This window comes from Euprymna scolopes, chromosome 18 (genome assembly GCF_053919585.1).
Source record: "Euprymna scolopes isolate OS-2025 chromosome 18, ASM5391958v1, whole genome shotgun sequence".
Lineage (NCBI taxonomy): Eukaryota > Metazoa > Mollusca > Cephalopoda > Sepiida > Sepiolidae > Euprymna > Euprymna scolopes.
This window is the reverse complement of record NC_136499.1, coordinates 99187250-99207249: the sequence shown is the minus strand read 5'-3', so window position 1 is coordinate 99207249 and position 20000 is coordinate 99187250. Positions and strand designations below refer to the sequence as shown.

At 33.7% G+C, this 20000-nt stretch overlaps 1 protein-coding gene across 3 annotated transcripts in view; it reads right to left on the bottom strand.

The window, feature by feature from the left end:
• LOC145297710 (uncharacterized) overlaps positions 1 to 20000 on the bottom strand; it is a 288669-nt gene that overhangs the window by 51691 nt on the left and 216978 nt on the right. The window contains exon 1 of one of the 3 annotated variants that reach the window (XM_080143915.1): positions 4984 to 5203. The exons of the other annotated variants lie outside the window; for them this stretch is intronic. The gene's annotated coding sequence lies outside the window, so the exon portion shown is untranslated. Of the gene's footprint in view, positions 1 to 4983; positions 5204 to 20000 lie in introns of those variants that run through there. 3 annotated transcript variants of the gene reach the window in all.

Here is a 20000-nt window from a genome sequence, read left to right as displayed (position 1 = left end):
ATATATATATATATATATATATATATATATATATATATAATCTTGGATATGATTGTTGTGTGTGGTGTGTGTGTGTGTGTGTGTGTAAACAAGAAAAAATAAAGCGTAAAGAAATGGAATGCAGAAGTTTTAGAGAATATTTATTTTTTTATTAAATTTTTATTTAGCAATATCGTGGTCAAACATCGCCTATGTGTTCGTTTAAAGTGAATGCGATCACCCAAATCGTACAATTATCAAGCAGAAAGAGTTACAGAATAGTAACCCTAGAATAATGGAGTATACTGCGAAACGAATGACACAGCTTTTATGGGTGGCTTGTTAGTAAATATTTGATAGGGGTGAGATATGATTGCTATATATAGATTGCATGGCAAATCGATGACATAACTTCGAGGGTGTGTTCTGTATATATAAATGTGTCTACGTTTAGGCTTGTTTTTGTAATTACTAGTCTAATTGCTTTTGTGATTCATTTCTTCCTATTGGCGATTATTGGTTTTTTTATCTGATCATATTTATCTATATTTTGTCTGAAAAAGGAAGGACCAACATTCGCAGGATGCCATGTTGTCTATCAAACGAGTCCCCAGTGATGATGATGTTCTATTCTTTCTTCTGTGGCTCACGACTTTTATATTTGTTTAGCATTATTTTTTTTTTAAATTTTCTTGGCAACATCAGGCCCAGGCTTGTTTTACCTATAACCATGTCATAGGGATACAGTTCTTATTATGTGATTCTTCACGAGGGCAAATTTATTGACACAATGGTTGATTTTTAATGTGGTGAAAATTCAGTTCCACAAAAAAAGGCTGGATTGAAACAAAAATTAAAATTATTTCAGTCTCACCGAGGACAAAACCAACTCGAACAGATACTACACTTTTTCTTAGTCAAAAAAAAAATAATAGAAATAGCTCTTACCCTCATCTTCATAGTTATTGCCGTCTCACCACGTTTCGGCCAACTCATCCTCTGGCCTTCTTCAGCCGATTAACCGCGACGGGATAGGAATGCCGAGTCTTGTAACTTATCTCCAGTAATTACTGCCTTCCATAGTTGTTGTTTAACTACGTTTCGATCAACTAATCCTCTGGCCGACTTTGGGTAGGATTGAAACCGCTATCTTCAGACAATGCTCACCTGGAACCATACAACATATCCTACTCAACGCCTGTATCCTATTCAAGCAGCCAGAGGATTAGTTGGCCAAAACGTGGTGATAAGTTACAAAACTCAGCGTTTCTATCCCGTCGCGGTTAATCACCTGAAGAAGGCCAGAGGATGAGTTGGCCGAAATGTGGTGAAACAACAACTATAAAGATGAGGATAACGGTCCGCAAAAAAAAAAAAAAAAAAAAAAATGAATGCGCAAATTGATCAGACTTTGTTTTAATGGTTGTTTTCGGGCCTATGTTCACAGAAAATTGTTGGAATATATGTAGTTTTATTTAACAGCCCATGTATTTAGTAGGGTCAATATATAGAAAATACCCCCTGCCCCCCATAATTGTAACAAAAGGGTTCTTAACTGATTCTAGCAGGTTTTAATGTACTTCATAACATACTAAAAGTTTACCAATGTATGACTCGCTGAAAAGTGTTTTTCAAGAAGGCGTACAAGATGGCCGCCAACACCTTTGAACGATCATAACTCTATAACTATCAACTCAAATTTGATGATCTTGGTGTCTATCCCTACATTTTGGGGGACAAAGAACACTTTAAGATCATAAAAAAATGATGTTGGCCTATTATCTGCCAATGTTTTGGGGGTAGAATTGGCATTTCCAATACATTTGATTGGATCTAACTGCATAACTAATTCGCATCTTTCTCTATTTCAGGTATGATTTAACAATGAGTGCAAGCACAGTCAGTCAAGCTTCTTGTTCAATCTGAGATTGAGTAGATTGTCAAAATTGTCAAAAAACAAATATATAACAAATAAATGTTATCAATAGCAAGATAAGTTACTTTTCTACCTAACTGGATATGTTTTTAGTGTTTTTATTCAATGTAACATGTTTATTCAGCTCGAAAAACATATAATGTTTACCGATGTATTGGAAAGTTAAAAATGGCGGTCGATTCTCTCTTTGACACGTTAAGTTTGGGAAAAGGAGTTATAAATAAAAAAACTAGACAAAATACGGTTAAAAAACTCGCTCAATATGTGTTATTGTGACATAGGCTGACATATATTCGGTATTTTGCATATTTTTATTTTTAACTCCTTTTCCCAAACTTACCGTGTCAAAGAGAGAGTCGGTCGCAATTTTAAATTTACCAATACATCGGTAAACACTGTATGTTTTTTGAGCTGAATAAACATGTTACATTGAATAAAAACATTAAAAACATATCCAGTTAGGTAGAAAAGTAACTTATCTTGCCTTTGATAACATTTATTTGTTATATATTTGTTTTTTTGAGAACTTTTTCGAATCTATGTGTACAGTAATACAAACCCGAAATCTGAATTTGATCAGACCTCAAACAAGATTGATACTAAGGAGGAGGATGACACTCAAAATTGAAACTATGCGGATAAAAGTGTTATTAACTAATGCAACAGAGTATTTGAAATATAAGACTCTGTTAAGCGTAATTAAGATCTAATATAATTAGAAGATTATATAAAAATGATTACCGTTAAGTAACAACCCTATAGAATATGCTCATAATTAATTTGCTATCAAATAATAAATAAATTCTTTTAACTATTATTTGTTGTGTTTTTGTATAAGATGATAGCGAACATCTGAAGATCAAGAATCCAATTTCATAATGATTTAACAGCTTAATGATATCACTAGTTGTCGTAATATGTTCTTTGCCCCCAAAACGTAGGAATAGACACCAAGATCATCAGATTTGAATTTATAGTTATAGAGTTATGATCGTTCATCTTAGACGCCATTTTGAAAAAAAAAAACAAAAAACAAAAAAAAAAAAAACACTTCCATATTTTGGTAAACGTTTTGTATGTTAAAAAGTACAGCAAAACCTACCAAAATCAGTTAAGGGACCGTTTGTTACGATTTTTCTCCTTTTTTTTTTTTTTTTTAAAAATTTTCTTTTGTTGTTGAGGGGCTGGGTTAAAATGTATTTTGCCCTGACTAATCAAACATATATCGTAAACACATCTATCACTAGAACGTATAATAGACGAGGCTAAACCAAGCACAGTTTACATATTTATTTACAGTTCGTGAATATTAATTTGGCATATCTTCTCCGTAAAGTTGCGGTTTTTCTGTTTATCATTTCTTAGACACAGATTTGTCTTTTGAGTCTGTTTATGTTTTTCAAAATGGAAGAACTTTACAAGGCAACTAGTTGAAATGATACATTTACAGCAGACTAAGACTTTGGAGTTACAGAAAGAAAGAAGAGAACAGGAAAGAAAAGAAGAAAGAAAAGAAAACAAGAAAGAAGAGCATACATGCAGTTTAACCACTCGTAGTGAACACCAGGACTTTTTCACCTTAATTTTGTGATTCCTAAACATGGCCACAACATTGTAATATTACATGTGTTATATATTAACGCGTCGCTAATGATACTTATGATGATGAATGTTCTTTGTTTACATGTTAAGAAGTGTAAGAGTCTTAGGAGGGATGAAGAGACAGTCTTAGGTGAGTTCATGTTGTAAGTGTTCATATTGTAAGACATGGGATGGAAACATTAACACATTAACATTGTTAGAGAAGAGATGTGGACATTAACACGTAGATATAAAGAGAGAGAGAGAGAGAGAGAGAGAGAGAGAGAGAGAGAGAGAGAGAGAGAGAGAGAGTGAGTGTGCATATAAGTAAACTTTGGGAGGTGATTCGCTATCTAGATAGGCAGACCGATAATTGAGAGGTTTGCATTTATGCCGATGGATTGACAGGTTGGCATTTATGCTTTGACAGTTCGTATTAACGGGAGTGTTTGTATAACATAAATAGACACATATACTTTCTAACACATATATTTTTAGATGATGAATTTCAAATAGTTTGTACACATAAATAGACAATACCTGTTTCATGTAATGATGGACAGAGGAGACGACAGTTATAAAAAACACATTGAACATTTATTCTTCTTCCACTTGAACCTTTGGTGGCTTTGCGTTCAGGAATTCAAAGGTTCACATATCAAGTTTCAAAATGTGATCGTCTCGCTTCTAGACGATTGAAACCCATGTCTGTCGATCTCAAACTCCCTCTGAGTTTCTCACTGACTCTCCAACTAACTAACTAACTAACTCTCACTTCCTATATTGAGAAATCCATGCATGTCCGGCCAACGTGACCAAACTCACGTGCCACCACATGCGCGACTTGCACGTTCCCGACATTCTGATTTCCCAATAACCTATTTTGTCTGTTGTTGTTTCCACAAAGGAATTCAACCTACATATCTAATTCATTTAACCCATATTTTATTATCCACATTCTTTCTAACAATTGAATAGTTTATTTATTATTTATTTCATCAGAATTAACAATTTACTGGAAATTCCATTTAAACCTATTGTTCTTTAAAACTTATATCCAACGTTCAATTTCTGCTTTCTCTCATTTTATTTCCATTGTAAGTAATCTCTCTATTTTTTTATACTTACATGAAAAGGGAACAACCCTTATCATGTAACACATGTATATTAAACAGGACCACAACATTGTAATATTACATGCATATTAAACAGGACCACAACATTGTAATATTACATGTATATTAAACATGACCACAACATTGTAATATTACATGTATATTAAACATGACCACAACATTGTAATATTACATGTATATTAAACAGGACCACAATATTGTAATATTACATGTATATTAAACAGGACCACAGCATTGTAATATTAAATGTATATTAAACATGACCACAACATTGCAATATTACATGTGTATTAAACAGGACCACAACAACGTTATATAACACAAAACAAAAGGTATTACGTTTTACTATACCTTTTTAAGATAGATATCCGTAGAGCAAGACCGTCGGTACCCAGACTTTGTTCAATATTGACACGTATATAACATAATCCTGATGTTATGGCATCAATTTTCCAAGCACATTGTACTAAACGAACTGCCTGAACTCGGAAAATCTAGTACAGTTGAGAAATCTGACAGATTTGAAGATGATTAACGAAACGGTAGCGTTTATTCTTGTTGTCAAATTTTTAAGAGCTTGCTGTTATATAAAAACGGGTGTAAAAAATTATTTAGAATATTCAGAATATGCGAATTAGGATTACCCAATTCGTTGTTTTTGTTCTATTTTAATTTGGAGGCGACTAGGAGTGGGGTTCGTGGTGATTTATTACTATTATTTACGCTTCGATTCCTCTCGATACATTTTCAGGATATTTAAGATACGTAGGAGAAGGAAAAGAAGAAAATAGAAAAAAGGAAGAAAAAAAAACGATAAACAGAAAATGAAGATAAAAAGAAAGAGAAGAAAGAAAAAGATTAAAAGGAGACGGAAAAGGAAGGTAAAAATGACAATAAAAAGACTAGTAGAAGAGAAATAGAAAAAGAGTAGTAGTAGTAGTAGAAGTGAAAAAAAGACGGAAAAGCGAAAAAAAGCAAACGAAGATAAAAAGAAAGGAAACAAGGAAGAGAAAGAGGAGAAACGGGGGGGGGAAGAAAAATATTAATAAATAAATAAAATTAAAAAAAAACGAAGAAAGTAAAAAGAAGGTAAAAAGATAGGAAATAAAATAAAAAGTCGACGAAGATGAAAAGAGGGGGAAGGGAAAAAAAGAAAAAGAAAAAAAGCAGGAGAAAAAAAGAAGAACAACAAGAAAAAAGGAAAAGAGAATCAGAAAATGAAGATAAAAAGAAAGAGAAGAAGAAAAAGATAAAAAAAGAAACTGAAAAGGAAGTCAAAAAGACAATAGAAAGAGTAGCAGAAAAAGAATAGGAAAAGAATAGTAGTAGTAGTAGTAGTAGTAGTAGTAGTAGTAGTAGTAGTAGTAGTAAGAGGAGGAAGAGGAGGAGGACGAGGAGACATAAAATCGAAAAAAGCAAAAGATATAAAAATGGGAACAAAGGAAAGAAAGAGGAGAAAGGAAAAAGAAGAAGAATATTAATAAATATAAAATAAAATAAAAAATGAAGAAATAAGTAAAATGAAATTAACAAGATAGGAAATAAGAAGATATTATGACAGAGGAAACGGACAAAGAAACAATATGAAAGAAAAAAAAGAAAGGAAATAGAGAACAAAAGAATTAGAAAGAGAAGAAAAATAAAGAAAAAAGTTACAAAAGAGCAATAAAAAAGAGAGCGAGAATGACAAAACAAGAACACGCAAGAATGAAAGAAAAATAAAATAAAAGGAAAAACGAAAGGGAAGAAAAATAAAAGGAGAAACAAGAGAGAAGAAAGATTGTCAGGAAAGGAAAGCAGGAAAGATAATAAAAACGAAAAGAATAAGACAAAAAAGATTGGAAAAAATGGAAAAAGAAATTAAAATAAAAGAGAACGAAAACTGTAAGGAAGTAGAAAAAAAGAAAAACAAAAAAGGAAAAAGAAAAAGGAAAAAGAAATAAGAAAAAAGGATAAAACAAAGAGAAAGAAGAAAGAAAGTCATAAAAAGAAAGAAATAAACAAGCATTAAAGAAGAATAAAAATAAACATAGGAAGATGAGCGTGAAAAAGAAAGCAGAAAGAAGAAAGCTACAAAAAAGGAAGGAAACTAGAAAGAAAAAAGTGAAAAAAAAACGAATAAGCAAAGAAAAGAAAGAAGGAAATAAAAAGGTAAAGAAAGGAATAAAGTTACAAAAGTAAAAGAGAAAGCGTGAATGAAAAAGAACAAGCAAAGATTACAAAGAAAAAAAGAAAAGAAAAAAATAAAGATTCAACTAGAAATGAAAACGAAAGAATAAAGAAAGAACGTTACAAATAAAAGAAAAGAAGAAAAGAAAAAGAAGAAAAAAAGAAGAAAACGATAAAGTCAAAAAAGAAAGGAGAGAAGAAAAAAGGAATAAAGACAATAAGGAATGTGAAGTACGTTATGAAAATACATAAATGTATAAATACGATGAATAACCACAAATATTTAATAAAAAAACAAAACAAATCCCAATAAAATTTATTTATGTCTGTCTTCAACTGAAAAAGGAAAAATGAACTAGAGAAAAAGCGAAAAACGAAAAGAAAGAGAGAAAGAAACAAGAAAAGACAAAAAAAAAACATCATAAAAGAAAGAACGAAAATAAAAACAGGGAAAAAAAAAAGAAAGAATGGGGAAGAAAAACAAAGAAAAAGAACGAAAGCAGGAAGTAGGACAGAAAACTTGTGTGACGAGACATGTATCTATTTCTCTCTCTTTCTCTTTCTTTCTTTCTCTCTCTCTCTCTCTCTCTCTCTCTATTTATCTACCTATCTTAGAGCCTGTGTTAATGTACAGTGTAACCCGGATATAAGTGTAACTCGAATATAAGAGAGCTCTTATATCCGGGTTAGCCTGTATATTCATTATACATGAACATACTTTTCAATCATATTTCATTATTTTCTGTATACCAATCCTTTTTGCTTAGAAGCTCAATGTTCGTTAATTACGACAACAGAGCATATATAGAAGAATAACAGCATAGCTACTTTTCAAGATCAAAATATTTATTTTCTCAATAAACAGAACTTTCGCCATATTAAAATTTCGGTACAGTTTTCACAGATCGGTTTCACTATGCAGAAAAATCGTTCGATTTATGCCAATACCGAATCTTCTCGTGCATGTACTCATCAGGAAAACAAAAAAAAAATTGCTTAGAAATAAAGACACATGACAATAGAATGCCAGAATATATATATATATATATATATATATATATATATATATATATATATATATATATATATATATATATATATGATAATTGAGCAGCACGTCTTCCTTGAATTAAATGTTGTTAAATAACACTGACTGTTTTCATAAATGTATAAATAGTGTATTTGATCGTCTAAAGAGCGGCTATTTTTGAATATGTTTGAACGACATAATGTTTGAAATCGTCCGAATGGTCATGAAAACAATATACATTATGATATGCTATCACTTTTTATTTTTATTGTCATGATTTTTGTGAAAATATTATATATATGTATATATATATATATATATATATATATATATGAATGATTAAAAAATCAATACGAAGCATATATATATATATATATATATATATATATATATATATATATATATATATATATATATATATATATATATCCGTATTCATCGAAAATCACTTAATAATAGACTTCCAGAACAATCTTGGTGATATATCACACCGCCATATTGGGTCGAGCATATTGGGAAGCGATATACAAACTGCCATTAGCGTATTCAGTGACGCTCATTGTGTAAACAAATCGAGCGGGGGCATTTGGACGATATCAAAACATCGTTAATTCATTACCCACACAGCAACAGCCGTATAGCGCAATGGTGAGAAGCCTTGCCTTTCATTTAGGCGGTCGAGTTTCGATCCTGGCTTGAGGCAGTTCCCTGTCTAACCGCACTGATGAGCTGTGAAACAGCGAAGCAGTACTGTATGTGGAATATATATATATATATATATACATATATATATATATATATATATATATATATATATATATATATATATATACACACACACGAGACGAGGGGCGTGCAATGAGTAATGCCCCTAAACCACTTCCAGTTGTCTGATCTTGCTGAAATTTTGCATGTGCAATGATTTATATCTCTATGGGTTATGTGGCAAATTACAGCTCTGAACTAGTTGTGGTTTCTGTTTTACAGGTGTTTGAACTTAGTCAGGTGTGAAATGGAGCATGTTGAATGTCGAGCAGTGATCCGGTTTTTGTATTTGAAAGGACGCACACCACAGGAGACTTTTGGTGAAATGAAAGAAACTGATGGTGATAATGCCCCATCATATGATCTTGTAAAACGCTGGGATCGTGAATTTAAACATGGCCGGAAGTCTGTGGAAACAGCTTCCAGACCTGGTCGCCCCCCTTCTGCCATATACGAGGCATCTGTCCATCAGGTTGAGGCTGCCATTTTGGAAGATCGACGCATTACTATTCGCCAAATAGATGTCAAGATTAGTACAGGGTCTGTGGAAACTATCATTCATGCCCATTTGCATATGTATAAGGTGTCTGCCAGATGGATTCCCAGGTTGCTCACACCATTCCAGAAACGAGAACGCGTCGAGTGCTCGAGGATGAATTTGGAGATGTGCCAAGAAGATGAGTCAAAGTTTTTCAAAATACTGATTACACAGGATGAAACATGGGTCCATCACTATGATCCAGATACCAAAGCCCAGTCAATGCAGTGGAAGCACTTGGACTCATTACCTCCAAAGAAGGCGAGGGTCATGCTCACAGTCTTCTGGGACCAGGACGGAGTAGTGATGACAGATTTCCTGGCAAAAGGTACCACAATTGCAGGAGCCTATTATGCTTCACTTTTGAGGAAATTAAGCGAAGCTATCAAAATCAAGAGGCGGGGCAAGATCGGCAAAGGTACCCTCCTGCAGGACAACGCTCCGGTCCACAACTCGCATGTCGCCAGATCAGAAGCACGGGCGTGTGGTTATGAAATCCTTCCCCGTCCTCCCCACTCTACTGACCTTGCACCCTCTGACTTTCACCTCTTCCCAGCCATAAAGTTGTTTTTGAAAGGAAAGCGTTTCCTAGATGATGCAGCCTTGATTTCTGAAGTCACGTCGTGGTTGGAGGACCAACCTGGGGTGTTCTACAAAAACGGTCTCCAGAGCTGCATCATACGATGGGAGAAATGTATAACTCTGGGTGTTTTTTATGTAGAGAAAGACTAATAACTGTGCCAAGTTTCGTTGCTCTACTTCTATGAGAAGTGGGCCAGGGGCATTACTTATTGCACGCCCCTCGTACCTAAGGCGATGCTACCTAAATAAACATGCGTTGCTGTGTCTTCTATGTATTTTTGCCGACATTATATTATCGTGTTTTTTTCTTTCTAAGCAAAAACTTGTGTTTTCTGATGAGTATTCACATGAAAAGATTCAATATTGACATAATAAAAGTTTCAATATTGAAAAGATTCATATAGACATAATAAAAGTTGATTGCTTCTGCATAACGAAACACATCTGCAAAAAATATATCGAAATTTTGACGCGCCAAAAAAGTGTTTGGTGAGAAAAATAAATATTTTGAACTTGGGATATTGCTGTATTGTTGTGTTTTATATATATATATATATATATATATATATATATATATATATATATATATATATATATATATATATATATATATATATATATATATTCTATATATATTCTATATATATATATATATTGTTGTTATATATATATGTATATATATATTGTTGTTATATATATATATATATATATACATATATATAACAACAATATATATATATATATATTCCTTTAATCTTCTCTCCAAAAAAGTGAAAAAAGGGGGGAACAGGAGAGGAAAGAAAGAGAAATGGGGAGCCAGCTGACCGGTTTCGAGTCTCGCTTCTCAAAGTTGTATCGAGAGAATTTTTAAAACAAAGAATGAAAAAGCGATTAAAATTGCGTTTCATTCAATTTACGGGGAGAAAAAAAAGTGGGGAAACGATTAAAATAAAACAGCATTATGGTCGAATAGTCTAGAGATTAATCACGTTCAAACCCAGGATGCATTCCCTTTTGCTTGCAAAGGGAAGGTCTTCTAAGTCGAACGTGAATAGTCTTAAAGATTTTAAGGTGATATAGTGAATGAGCACGACTCAGAATAGAAAAAGAGTCCGTGCTAAAGTTCGCTGCACAAGACGGGTTTTTAAGTAAATGATCAGTAATTGAAGACCCGTATGTGTTAGTAACAACGTCCGTTGCCCGGTAGGTTCCATTCCTAGTTTTACTGGGTATATGTTGTTGGATTCTTCCATCTAATCTTAATCTCGTTCGACCCAAGTAGTTGGTACCGCAACCACATTCAAAATTGTAAATAACGTTACTATTATAGTGTGTGTGTGGGGGATGAACGTCTTTTCGAGAAGATGGTAATAAAGTTCTCGTAGAGAACACAACACACACATTGGCAGCAAAATAACATCCATGAACTGCTGAACTTATTTGTTTCGCAAAATTCTCACTTACTGTACACAACCAAAGCAAACGAAGATAAATTAGACATTTGGCCACTATCTTCTCGTTAATTCGAGAGAATTTAGCATATTTCCTTTCTCCACAAAAATATTCGCCATGGTCGGTCCAAGTACTGACCCCATGGCCACGCCATCTTTTTGCCAATTTTAATCGCTTTTTCATTCTTTGTTTTAAAAATTCTCTCGATACAGCTTTGAGAAGCGAGGGTCGAAACCGGTCAGCTGGCTCCCCATTTCTCTTTCTTTCCTCTCCTGTTCCCCTTTTTCGTCTTTTTGGAGAGAATATTAAAGGAATATATATATATATATATATATATATATATATATATATATATATATATATATATATATATATATATAAAGTGAAATTGTCTATCTGTGTATGCGTTTGTGCGTGTACATTTCCCTGCCAAACTACTCTGTCAATTTTCAGTCTAGAGACTCGTGATTTGACATAAGGGTTATTTAGATTTGGGAAAATCTTTTTAATCTGTTTTCAGCCAGAAATTTGTCTGTCAGGAGATCAAAGCTCAACGATTTGACTATTGGAAACTACCAAACTCCTCCGCCAATTTTAGGTCTAAACACTTGAAATTTTAGATGTATGCTATGTGGACATGGATCAAATTTTTTTAATTTGATTTGAACCCAAAGCAATAAATGTTAAGCGGTCAAATTAAAAAAAAAAATTGACTACTGCGGTGTCTACCAAATTACTCAGACAATTTTTGGTCTAAACATTTGAAATTTTCTATAAAGTGTATTCAGACATAGGACAAGCTTTTTAATTGGTTTTTGGCCGAAAATTTGACTGCCAATGGGGTCAAATTAAAAAAATTTGACCTTTGCGGTCTCTAGTAAACTACTCAACCAATTTTGGGTCTAAACATTTGAAATTTTGCATAAACGGTATTCAGACATGCAGCAAGCTTTCTAACCAGTTTTTGGGCGAAAATTTAGCTGCCAAGAGGTCAAAGTTGAAAGAGTTGATCTTTGCAGACTCTACCAAACTCCTCCGCCAATTTTGTGTCTAAACGCTTGAAATTTTAGATGTAGTTTACCTGGACATGAGTCAAACTTTTTAATATATATATATATATATATATATATATATATATATATATATATATATATATACATATATATATATATGTGTGTATGCACATAAAGTTATGAACAGTACATAGGGGCCGAGCAAAGCCGGGATAAACTGCTAATATATATATATATATATATATATATATATATATATATATATATATATATATATAATAGTGTAGTCAAACCTTGAGTATTTGAGTTCAAAGTATATATATATAGATCGATCACTCAGCAAACCTGTAAGAAATTCTGCAGAAATAAGCAAGCTTTTTATTGGACGGGTTCTCCGCCCACGGATTTAATTTAACCAATCAAATTGTATGTTATAACTAACTTCCGAGAATGTTCTCGGCGCCAAATTCCCTTTTTAGATCAGAATCCGAGAAGACGCCGAGTTGGAAAGACTGGCTTTCTCACTCGAAACGAGGCAACGAAAATACTTTGTTGCTTTGAGACGTTTTAATGCCTAAACATGGAGCAGAACATTATCATTGCAATTACCAATGCCCTCAAGTAGGGTGAATTTATATTTGCATGCTTGTGTTACAATTTAATGTCTGTCAAGACGAAATTAAGGTCTACGGTTTGACCTGCCTTGTCCGCCATTGGACTGACTACAGGACCTCTCGTGGGTGCCCAGCTAGCAGTATCCATCTTGGAAGTCACCTCAACATCTTCAACCTGCGCACTACTTTGTCAGCGGGAATTCTACCCAGCCTTTATCGAAGACGAACTATTATTCCCTTCGTTACCAGCCTATAGTGGCAAATAGCTCAAGATGACGCATCTTTTGCAACATGGACCTTTTTTACTTTAATATAATTTACGTTGCAGTCTTAAGGTGAGATTGTAATTTCTGTTTGGTTTTCTTCCATTCTGCCGAGGGCAAAAACCTTGTGAGAGAAATGTCACAAACCTTGGTCGTGAGTGTAGAAGATCTTTGGTAACAGTTATTTATAAAGTAAAGATTTATTTACTTTCGCGATTCAATGTATCTGCTGGGCGATTTGGCCACACATTAACCAATCAGCTTGCAGTCCGCATTGATTCCATTTATCAATTGAGGATTTTTTCCAGCCCCTTTGGGAACAAGGGTCGCTCAGCAGAGAGAATCCCGGAAGCACCAAAGAAAGACATCTCTCTCTCTCTCTCTCTTTCTTTCTTTCTCTCTCGTCCTTGTCCAATGAGCGCTCTACTCTCTAGCCCTGACGATCTTCGCTTGATGATAACTGCTTGTAGATCGACCAAATAACTTTCAATTCTTTATTTTTCCTCACTCCAACTTTTTCCGCGTAAATAAATCATTTCTTTGTTGTTCTTTTTTTTTTTAAAGAGTTCTTTTTCCTTCTGTGCGACGTTTTCGCTTACTCTTCTACATAGAAACGCACCTCGCATATCTAAGCTTTCACGCAGTTTATACACGACAGATCATATTTTTGCAGTGAGAGTTTAGGTATGCGAAAAGAAGAAGAAATTGCAAAATTAAAATATTTTGTTGTTGTTTCCTTTACTGTTTACGCACGTTCGGACATTTCTTTTCTCTCCGTAAACATCAAATAACAATCGTTGCAGTTGTTTTTTTTATTGTTCCAACGTTGCTCCTAGGTTGACTAAACATACCCCATTCTCTTCTCTTATCCGCTCTCTCATCCCCCTTTCACCCGTCTTCTTTTCTTCTCCCCCTCTCCCCCTCATCTCTTTTTGTAACTCTCTACCTTTCCCTCTCTCCATACACCATCTATCTCTCTTAAGCGAACAATTCCCACATTAATTTCTCTTCAGTGAGTTTATTTGTTTTCGCAGCATACACATTAATTTTATCACGCCTTTTGACTGGGATCAAACTATAGTATCCGTTTATGATTAGATAAAACTTTTTCAAATTTAGGTATAAACTTAAGTAGGACAGCTTCTGGAGTGAATGTGATATTGTGGTGGCTGAGATACTTCTAGTTAAGAGTAAGGTAGACAATTTTAAGCATTTTTGACCAAGGATGAACAACGACACCCACTTTTGATTGACCTTGTGCTTAATTTGTTAAACTTGTAATTTTTTACATTTTGTTCAAATGAATATTTCAATTCATAGTAACTGTACTGTCTGAAGCGAACATGCTCCTAGGCTTTATTTTTTCGTTCCAGAAGGGAATGGATTGTTTGCATATCGTTTAATAAGTTGGATTATTTTTGCAGCTGAAGGAGCTCTTGTTAGTGTTGTTGTTGTTGTTGTTGTTGCTATTGTTTTTGTTGTTGTTGTTGTTGTTGTTGTTGTTGTTCTTCTTCTTCTTCTTCTTCTTCTTCTTCTAATGAACAGTAGGTTCTCTACGATGCAATGTATTATGAACTAAGTAATATCGTAGAGGCATGCAAAGCTTTCTTTCCATTGCACCGCAATGGGTCCCCAACTAGAGCAAGAAATTGATCGATTTGACTAAAAAATGGGAGATTTCACTGATTTCGATGGCAATAAAGGTCTTCCTGCTAGTAATATAATAAACAGTAGTTTCTATTAGCAAACAGTTACTATCGCTTGACTTGGAATTTTTAAGCTTAAGAAGCCAATACAACACAGAATTCACTTCTAAATAAATATTTATTTATTACAAACAAAAAACAAAAAACAACAACTAAGTTTCAACGATATAGCGTAATTTTCAGGCATAAACACAGTTTGTATTCTTTATTTTTTCCTTTTCCTCACATCTATGTTGTATTCATTTTTTGAACTGGCAAATTCCAAGACAAGTTTATATTGAGGCAAAAATATCAATTTGATTTCATGATCCTCATATTAGAATATTTAAAAAAAAAATCAACGCTGAACTTCATACGAATTTTACTTTTCATGTGGCACCATGCTACGCCGAAAGAAAAAGTAAAAAGCAAAAACACATACACTGTTCTTATGTCTGAAAGAAGAAAACTGCAATATATATATATATATATATATATATATATATATATATATATATATATATATATATATATATTATGTGTGTGTATGTATCATTTAATTACATTTAGGAAACCAACCGATACAATCGGTATATATATATATATATATATATATATATATATATATATATATATATATATATACTAGCAAAAGTACCCGTCGTTGACTGGGTTCAAAAGCAGCCTACAGAAAATCGACTCTGATTTATAAAAGTATTATAGGTTATGAAAAGGAAGGGTTGTAATGAGATAGCTTCGAATTTGGGGGTATCAAAACCAAAGCAAAATATGATGAAAGTAAAAATAAAATAGATAAACCCCATAATTTATTATACCATACCTGTTCACACTGAAAAACTTATCACAATATTCTGTGGATCTATATTAAAAAAACCTTGTTAAACTTTGTGACATATTTCCATTCTATGGAGGTCAGGCGCGAACGAACACCCCAGAATTTTATTATACCATATTTCTTCAAACTGAAACATAATTATCAAAGTATACTTACGCAGATAAGTATGAAAAGTCTTTATTAAAGTTTGTGCCTATTTCCATTCTATAAAGGCCAGGCGCGAACGCAGACCCCCACAATTTTATTATACCATCCCTATTTAAGTTAAAACATACTTATCAAAGTATTATTCTGTACATCTATATTAAAAACACTTGTAAACGTTTTTTTTTTTTTTTTTAATTTTTTATTTCCATACTTTGTGGACCAGGCGCGAACACAGACCCCACAATTTTAATGAACACCTGTTCTGCCAGATCAAACATACCTATTCCTGTGTCTCGATACATCTTCTATCATTATATGTAATCAGTTTTTTAAAATAGTCAACGATATAGGAGCCTATTCGTGACCAGACACACAAACATACACACACAGACATTCAGCTTTATATTATATATATATATATATATATATATATATATATATATATATATATTGCCGACTCTAGAACAGCCAATGTCCCTGTGAGAAGAAATCAGTGTGTAGATGTTAGCCACACAATTCGAAAGGCGATCCCGTACTTTATTGATTGTGATTGTAAAAGCTATTCGAATTGGGCATATTACTTGGAAACATAGGAATGCGTGTAATGAGGAGATTTTCACTTTTGTCAAGATTGTTGCTTCTATGATGTTGTCCATTTTTTTTTTACTGCAAGTCGCGTGCCTTTGCAATGTTTGATTAATATTTCGCAACATGATAATTGGACGCCAATTTTCAATTGCAATACGTGCAGTGGCATTCCTGGCAAATATAGTAAATTCAAAAATTATGCTGGAAAATTAACCTCTTCGTCTGCTTCCAAAACAGTGTCGACGAACTTGTATGTGACAACCTCACCTTGAATGTTAAACTGAATAATATTGTAAAGTTCGTGGACGTCTTTGTTCGTGGCTGTCAGAATAGCTCATTCAGTCAGCTAATAAGGATTCTTATAATAAACTATCGGTCGAGCTTCAAAATGATACCGATCTCGTGAAAATCCGTCTCTTCTGTTGAAAGGTTTTTCGATACATACATACATACATACATACATACATACATACATACATATATTTAAACAGATTTTTTTACCTTTATATTATAGATTTAAATACCTGGAAATACATTTTGAACCAATTCTTCTTTTGATGCCACTAAATTACATAAGTTATGTGGCAATCGAATTCGCAGGAGAAGACGCCACTTTTCCGTTCTCAATTTTCTAAAATTAATGTAAAAATATCTACTGCTTGATCATTTTGCAGCTGCACATGCACATTTATAGTTAAAATAAATGCCTTCACATTCTAAAAAGTTGAATATTTAAGGAAAGCATTTATTTTATTTGCTGATTCAAAGAATTACAGGTAATAAAGGAGAGCAAGTGATCAACATAATTTCAAACTTTCGAATTTGAATTTGAATTTGAATTTGAATAGCATGTGATGTGTTACACGCATCATTAATGCATATGTTCAAGTGGCTGTTATTTTCCATTAAATACAAAGTTTGATATGCATCACAAAAATGTATTACCCCATTTACAATTTTCAATTTCTGGAAAGACATTGGACCTGGGACATTTACCAACAGCATGTGACGAAAAATATTCTTGTTGATTGGGATGAATAGTATACACTCTGCATTATTTTGATTTCTTTGAATATGCCATGCTGTTCTTCGACTCGCGTCATTCAAATGATTTCCTACTCACATTCCACATCGGCACTTTCGAATAGAGCATTGTTTTTGCAAAAGTGCCAATTTGAGATAACGTGAAAAAAAAAAACAACGTTAATATTGTAGCTGGTGGATTCAAAGCTAATTGTTGCACATTTAAAACTGTCAAGTAAACGCGTTATCCAATTTTTTGATGTACTGTTTAGTGAACAAAAGCCGAACTTCATTCATGTATGGGAAATGAAAGAATACGCCATACAGCTTCATTGTTTCTTCCTGTTTGATACTGTGTGACTTTATTGATATCTATGACTGCATTTCTATCGTTTCTTTGTGTTCGCAAACCAAAAAACCATCACATTCTTGCCTTTATTCACATACTTACAAATGTATTTGATCAACTTAACTAAATTACAGCATTCCACATTAATGTGCAATTTGTAGGCTTTTGGTAGCAAAAGTTTTTTTTTTTTTTTTACTCAGTGATCACCACTTATCAAGTCCTGGAAGCCACTCAGGGATAAGGGTTATTGCAAGTACATTACGTTAGTGTGGAGATTTGATGAAGTGTTTACTTAAGGGGGCGGTTCATTAGGAATTTGTTAATATTGGACTTGAAGACATTCAAGTTATAATCCGGTGGGAAGCAGGCAGACGGAACAGAGTTCCACAGACGTGCAGTTCTAAGAAAGAAGCTTTGTTCATGGAATCCGCGTTTTGATTTAGGCACAGATATAGAGTGGGGGAAATTTTTCACAGTGGATTCAGCTAGACGGGTGTTTTTCGTGAAAGATTGGCGAGGGGGGGGACCAGAGATTGGAGTTCAGACGGCACCTGCCATGGAAATAACGATAAAACAAGGATAGGCTCGCAACGTCTCTTCTGTGGGAGAGAGGTTGCAGGGTAGAGAAAAGGGCATCCCCCACTAAGCCACGAAGTCTATTTTGTACTCTGTCAAGGCAGGATAGGCTGTTTTTAGCAGCTCCTGCCCACATATGGCAACAGTATTCCATCCTTGGACGTACTTGGCTTTTATATAGATAGAGAATTGCATCAGTAGTGAGATATCTTCTGGAGCGGTATTATGTGACAACCCACTGGTTATCGACTTCGATGTGAATTTTATGGCTGCTAATTTACCGCCATTTGCTACTGTGCTTCTTCTGTATAAAATTAACCATCAATTCCTGTAACTGTGCTGGAAACTAATGCTCGAGGATATCGCTAAGAGCATTTTCCATCTATCATGAACAGTGAATTTGGATTCAATATACCACAACGTCCATATATCATATTTTTTGTCACAACTTCATGCAAATCTTTACCAATGTCAGCATTAGAAATTTCAGCATCTACTACATTGTTAATTTCGTTTGGACTGATTTTGTAATAGAGCCAGATAAGTATGTGTGAATGTGGCAATCCTGTCTTTTGCCACTCCACTGAATACGCTCAGCAGCACACAGACCCAGACACTTTATGTTTTATCATGAATTCTGTTAGAGATGCCAACTTCTTTCTAAAAACACACACTGAGATATCGTCCGTATCCACCGATGATCGTACAGACAGTAAGAGTTTTTGTATATCACTCCAAGCTTGTTTGCATATGAATGTGATGGATAGGTCAGAGCGTCCATAGTGACGCGCATATGTAAATGCACCTTGCGTGAAATGCCTAAATATCCACCGATGATTGTACAGACAGTAAGAGTTTTTTTTATATAAGCTTGTTTGCATATGAATGTGATGGATAGGTCAGAGCGTCCATAGTGACGCGCATATGTAAATGCCCCTTGCGTGAAATGCCTAAATATGAAAATAACAAAAATCATTAGTCTTCCAATGTTTATTGTATTAACATCATTTACAACCGTGTCTCGAAAATGAACATATTCTTCAGAGCAAAGTTTGGTATCATTCAAACGAATAAATATCAAATGATCTGCTTCAGTTTTGTCTACGATGTATTGGCGAACAATTAGCTGTATTTATACCTCCGATTGCCAATGTCCCTACTGAAGAATAAACAAGCATAGTATATTTAAACTAGTCTTGCCAATTCCTTATATCACACCAATAACAATTAAACCAACTGCGACCGATATTTAATCGATTGATTGTTTTTGTTTACGCTTGAGTAGTTTATTTTGACAGAATTCTTTTTTTAACCACATCGTTTAAATAAATTCAATATGTCTTCCTCTTCGAATAAGTGAACAATTCCGACGGGAGGGGTTGCGAAAATAATCCATACGTCCTTCTTTTGTGAATGATGCGACCTGTTTGAGGTTTTCTTTTAGTATTGGAACAAAGAGCTGTCAACTTAGATAACAGATCTAACCGCACCCCACATATCCACTCGCCCCTCACCATTCCATCTTCTATTACATTCTAAACTTTAATGTAATCGTGCTTTGAAGTGTTCCCCGTCGGTGTTATCTGTTTTACTTATAGGCGTTGGTTTGTGGTTGAAAACGAAATCTTATCTAATTAATTTTCTACCCGTAAAAACCTATATATATAAAATATAAAGTAAAGCAAGTCTGTTTTTTCCATCTTTGTGATGAATAGATT